We start from the raw sequence: 6,879 nt of genomic DNA, 5'->3' as shown, positions 1-6,879 counted from the left end.
CGTGTAGACTTGTGTATGTTCGTGTGACGTTTTGTTTGTTGCCGATGCAGCGCCTGCATCGGCAACTAACGTGATGTAAATCTAATGTTAACTAACGTGATGATGTAAAAGGTTTCAATACAGATGCAAGAAAGGTTAATGATAAATTGATTAACCGTAATCATGATGTAAATGTTTTTTCATATTCATTTGTTTGATATTATTATTAATAATAATAAAAAATATACGTATATATATATATAAATATATATATATTTTTTTTTGTTTCACCTTCATCAACTTTTACTATGGATATGATCCCGATGGAAGTTTGTAGTATGTCAAATGATCCCCACGCCGGTCTTGTATTCGAACCCAGGATCTCTGGGTGAATACCCGATTCGCTACAACTCCGCCACGGAGATCGGAAAAAAAATTTTAATTACTGAACTTGTGCGACGAAAACGGAATATTTAAAAGGAACTCGATTACTTAAATTGAAGCTTATATTAAATGTTAGCAATTAAGGGGGTGTGTAAACGTCAAAAGCTAGTTTTTTTTAATAAAACACTTAACGTTAAAAGTTTTTGTCATAAGTTTATAGAAATTATGAATGTTTAACGTAATTGGAAACCCTAATATTTACATATATCCCTGACGTAAGGGTTGAAGTGGAAAAAAAATAATTTCTTTGGGAAATCGTAATTTCATAGTACTGAACCTATAACATCAAAAGTGTTGTGATTTAAAAGGCCTAACTTGATTTTATGATCTCGATGCACAGATTAAATGTATACTGTCTCTATGAATAATTTAATTTTTTCTTTTTGTTTTTAATGAAACGTCAGGTTCTGTGATGTAACTATTTTTACTTTCTTGTAAGAAGTATAAGAAATATTGTAATCGCGAAAAATTTCGGTTTTCAGATTTCAAACGAAATATCCATTTTGACCATCTCTGAAACCATTTTGGCTAGGTTCGGCGTGACGTCTGTACGTACGTTCATATTTATGCATCTAAGATAACTCGATAACGATTAGTGGTAGTTTGTTGAAATTTTGAATTTAGGACTGTTGTAACATCTAACTGTGCACCTCTCATTTTAAATGCAATAGATTGAACCAAAAGTATTCAAAAAAACCCTAAAACATTTTGATTTCAGACTTTTTCTTAACTGTAGTAATAAGCCCTCATTCAATGATTATCAACGATGTATTTTATGTGGTACACTTTTTAATTGGTTTCAGAGTTACAACCAATCGAAATTTTAATTAATGAAATATTTCAGTCTTAAAGGGAATACCACACGGATTTGAACAGGACTTAAGTTCCTTTTTTGATAACAATTTTTTTTTAAATTTATCTATATTGATTTATTAATAATTATTAACCTGTGATTGTGAACAAAATTTTACTAAAAATAACAATAATAAAGGAAAAATACGAAAAATTATCAATATCTAAAAGTGTGAAGGATTTTGAAGCTTTTTTGCAAACGATTCTGTTAATGTTATTATGATAATTTCATAATCGTTATTTAGTAAAGTTAGATTAAAATGAATGTAAAAAAAACTGCTGATAGATAAAAAGAATACTCGCTTCTGATTTGGTCAGTTGTTGATGAGTAGGCTTATGATGGTTGAACTACTTACACGATATTGCAAATTTATTTCGTGAAGACCCTCATTATGGTAATAATTCTAGCCGCGTAGTTAAAACTGTATTATACTGACGTAAAAAAAGAATACAAATATTTGATGTAAAAACTAAATTTGAATTACGTGTTATATTTTTGTTCCAAGTACAAAATTAATCATTCAGCTGTTATTATAAACTGTGAAAAATAAATGAAAACGTTCTTTACTTTAATTATGAATTTAATAAAACTTTAAAGAATAAAAAATTAGATGAAAATTAAAAGTATGTATAAAACAATTTTTTTTTTTTTGTCTTCAGTCATTTGACTGGTTTGATGCAGCTCTCCAAGATTCCCTATCTAGTGCTAGTCGTTTCATTTCAGTATACCCTCTACATCCTACATCCCTAACAATTTGTTTTACATACTCCAAGCGTGGCCTGCCTACACAATTTTTCCCTTCTACCTGTCCTTCCAATATTAAAGCGACTATTCCAGGATGCCTTAGTATGTGGCCTATAAGTCTGTCTCTTCTTTTAACTATATTTTTCCAAATGCTTCTTTCTTCATCTATTTGCCGCAATACCTCTTCATTTGTCACTTTATCCACCCGTCTGATTTTTAACATTCTCCTATAGCACCACATTTCAAAAGCTTCTAATCTTTTCTTCTCAGATACTCCGATCGTCCAAGTTTCACTTCCATATAAAGCGACACTCCAAACATACAATTTCAAAAATCTTTTCCTGACATTTAAATTCATTTTTGATGTAAACAACTTATATTTCTTACTGAAGGCTCGTTTAGCTTGTGCTATTCGGCATTTTATATCGCTCCTGCTTCGTCCATCTTTAGTAATTTTACTTCCCAAATAACAAAATTCTTCTACCTCCATAATCTTTTCTCCTCCTATTTTCACATTCAGTGGTCCATCTTTGTTATTTCTACTACATTTCATTACTTTTGTTTTGTTCTTGTTTATTTTCATGCGATAGTTCTTGCGTAGGACTTCATCTATGCCGTTCATTGTTTCTTCTAAATCCTTTTTACTCTCGGCTAGAATTACTATATCATCAGCAAATCGTAGCATCTTTATCTTTTCACCTTGTACTGTTACTCCGAATCTAAATTGTTCTTTAACATCATTAACTGCTAGTTCCATGTAAAGATTAAAAAGTAACGGAGATAGGGAACATCCTTGTCGGACTCCCTTTCTTATTAGGGCTTCTTTCTTATGTTCTTCAATTGTTATTGTTGCTGTTTGGTTCCTGTACATGTTAGCAATTGTTCTTCTATCTCTGTATTTGAACCCTAATTTTTTTAAAATGCTGAACATTTTATTCCAATCTATGTTATCGAAAACCTTTTCTAGATGTATAAACGCCAAGTATGTTGGTTTGTTTTTCTTTAATCTTTCTTCTACTATTAATCTGAGGCCTAAAATTGCTTCCCTTGTCCCTATACTTTTCCTGAAACCAAATTGGTCTTCTCCTAACACTTCTTCCACTCTCCTCTCAATTCTTCTGTATAAAATTCTAGTTAAGATTTTTGATGCATGACTAGTTAAACTAATTGTTCTATATTCTTCACATTTTTCTGCCCCTGCTTTCTTTGGTATCATAACTATAACACTTTTTTTGAAGTCTGACGGAAATTCCCCTTTTTCATAAATATTACACACCAGTTTGTATAATCTATCAATCGCTTCCTCACCTGCACTGCGCAGTAATTCTACAGGTATTCCGTCTATTCCAGGAGCCTTTCTGCCATTTAAATCTTTTAATGCTCTCTTAAATTCAGATCTCAGTATTGTTTCTCCCATTTCATCCTCCTCAACTTCCTCTTCTTCCTCTATAACACCATTTTCTAATTCATTTCCACCGTATAACTCTTCAATATATTCCACCCATCTATCGACTTTACCTTTCGTATTATATATTGGTGTACCATCTTTGTTTAACACATTATTAGATTTTAATTTATGTACCCCAAAATTTTCCTTAACTTTCCTGTATGCTCCGTCTATTTTACCAATGTTCATTTCTCTTTCCACTTCTGAACACTTTTCTTTAATCCACTCTTCTTTCGCCAGTTTGCACTTCCTATTTATAGCATTTCTTAATTGCCGATAGTTCCTTTTACTTTCTTCATCATTAGCATTCTTATATTTTCTACGTTCATCCATCAGCTGCAATATATCGTCTGAAACCCAAGGTTTTCTACCAGTTCTCTTTATTCCGCCTAAGTTTGCTTCTGCTGATTTAAGAATTTCCTTTTTAACATTCTCCCATTCTTCTTCTACATTTTCTACCTTATCTTTTTTACTCAGACCTCTTGCGATGTCCTCCTCGAAAATCTTCTTTACCTCCTCTTCCTCAAGCTTCTCTAAATTCCACCGATTCATCTGACAACTTTTCTTCAGGTTTTTAAACCCCAATCTACATTTCATTATCACCAAATTATGGTCGCTATCAATGTCTGCTCCAGGGTAAGTTTTGCAGTCAACGAGTTGATTTTTAAATCTTTGCTTAACCATGATATAATCTATCTGATACCTTGCAGTATCGCCTGGCTTTTTCCAAGTGTATATTCTTCTATTATGATTTTTAAATTGGGTGTTGGCAATTACTAAATTATACTTCGTGCAAAACTCTATAAGTCGGTCCCCTCTTTCATTCCTTTTGCCCAGCCCGTATTCACCCACTATATTTCCTTCCTTGCCTTTTCCAATGCTTGCATTCCAATCTCCAACTATTATTAAATTTTCATCTCCTTTTACGTGTTTAATTGCTTCATCAATGTCTTCGTATACACACTCTACCTCATCATCATCATGGGCGCTTGTAGGCATATAAACGTTAACAATCGTTGTCGGTTTAGGTTTTGATTTTATCCTTATTACAATGATTCTATCGCTATGCGTTTTGAAATACTCCACTCTCCTCCCTATCTTCTTGTTCATCACGAAACCTACTCCTGCCTGCCCATTATTTGACGCTGAGTTAATTACTCTAAAATCACCTGACCAAAAGTCGCCTTCCTCTTCCCACCGAACCTCACTAATTCCTACTATATCCACATTCACCCTATCCATTTCCCTTTTTAAATTTTCTAGCCTACCAAGCTTTTTTAAGCTTCTAACATTCCACGCTCCGACTCGTAGAATGTTATTTTTTAATTTTCTGGTGACCCCTTCCTTAGTAGGCCCCACCCGGAGATCCGAACGGGGGACTATTTTACCTCCGGAATATTTTACCAAGGAAGGCGCCTCCATTATTGATATGTGAAAATGCAGAGAGCCACATTTTCTTGGAAAAAAGCAGCTGTAGTTTTCCATTGCTTTCAGCTGCGCAGTACTCAGAGGACTGAGTGATGTTGATACGGCCGTTTAAGTCATTGTGACTCACGCCCCTAACAACTACTGAAAGAGCTGCTGCTCTCTTTCAGGAATCATTCCTTAGTCTGGCTCTCAACAGATACCTCTCCGATATGGTTGCACCTTCGGTCCAGCTACTCTGTATCCCTGAGCACTCAAGCCCCCTCACCAACGGCAAGGTCTCATGATTCATAGAGGAGGATAAAACAATACAAATCAGATAATTTATAATTTATAAAATTTATATTAAATTTATAATTTTTAATTTAATAAAAATTTAAAGAAAAATTTTAATAAAAAATTAGAAGAAAATAAAAAATTAAATAAAAGAAGATAAATCAAAAACAGGCTTGGAAATTTTTGTTACCGAGTGTTTGATAATGAAACATTTGGCCCTATAAACGCCCTTAATTTTTCCATCTACAGTAATATTATACCAGATATTATATCATGGCTCTCAAAACCAGGGGTAAATTTCAGGGGTTTTGGGTGTAATCTGGCTAGAAAAATTGAAAAAAAAACTAGTTCTTAAAACTAGTTTCCTAGAAATCTTTACAATTTTCTCAAAAGTTTGGTATGTTTTGTTTTTAACAATCGTTAAATTAATCATTATATAAATTAAATTTAAATTCTTACGTATATATTATAATTCGGGAATTTATATATTTCATTTACTGACTTATGTTTTTTATTATCTTTATTTAAAACGTTATGTGTTTATTATCCATTTAACACAGGATTTTTACGCCGTATATGAAATAGTATGTTTTTCATTCTTATTTTTTTATTCACTACAGATTTCTCGAAAACTACTAAAACCGTTGTCCTAGGAACTATTATTTTGGTTAGTTAGTTTTAACATAAATTAACTAGTCAGGCTAAAGTTTACCGTAGGCGGAGATATCTTTTGCCATCTACTGACAAATTTGAACAGCATAACAGTGTATTTCGGTATGTTATTATATGTAAACTTTTAATTCCTTTTAAAAGCTGTTTTTTTTTTTTTTTTCATTCATGTATAGGATTTTTTTTACTATGCTGTCTAGATAGCGCTATAGCAGAGCTACAGCTCTAGAACGGATAATTAATTTCACTGGTTCAATAGTATATAGGATTTTCACTTGATCTTGTCATTTTGACTCCTAAGGCGCCTAAAAAACCGGATGGTAATTTTTCGGATATTAATTTTTCTATGTACTTGTGTGTGTGTGTTTTGTATTAGCCTGTAAGTCACATTATTTCTCCAGAACTACTAGACCAATTTTGACCAAACATTTTCAGATTACTTCTACGTGTAGGTCATTGATGTCATTAAATTTCAACTTAAAAGATCAAGGGTGTGAGGCTTACTTATGCTACAAGTATATCCACAGTATTTTGAGATTTTACCTAATTTTTTGTCATATTTTGTTGGGCACACTTATTAACAATATTTGCAGATAGCGAAAGATGGAGAGGTGTTGTAATCGGTTTAATTTGGGCATAAGCGGTATTTACCGGATATTAATGTTTTGACACCTAAGGAACTAAAAAAAACTATATGGAAACTTTCCGGATTTTCGTATGCACGTGTGAGTGTGTGTGTGTTCAGTGTCTTACACTTTATATCTCCAGAATTACTGGACCGATTTTGACCAAAATTGTCATATTATTTCTGGATATGGAGCATTTATTCCCATCAAAGTTTCAACTTAAAAGGTCAAAGTGAATAAAGTGAAAGGCTATAACTATGTCTCTCTTACAATCTCCAGATTTCGCCTAATAAGATCTTATTTTTCCTAAGCACATTATTTAACATTTAAAAAAAAAATATTTCAAATAAAACAATTCAAAAACTATCCCTACCCCAAAAAATCCTCTAAACTCAAGGCTAAGTGGGTATACTGCG

Source organism: Lycorma delicatula, chromosome 13 (genome assembly GCF_047948215.1).
Source record: "Lycorma delicatula isolate Av1 chromosome 13, ASM4794821v1, whole genome shotgun sequence".
Taxonomy (NCBI): domain Eukaryota; kingdom Metazoa; phylum Arthropoda; class Insecta; order Hemiptera; family Fulgoridae; genus Lycorma; species Lycorma delicatula.
This window is presented reverse-complemented; position numbering follows the sequence as displayed.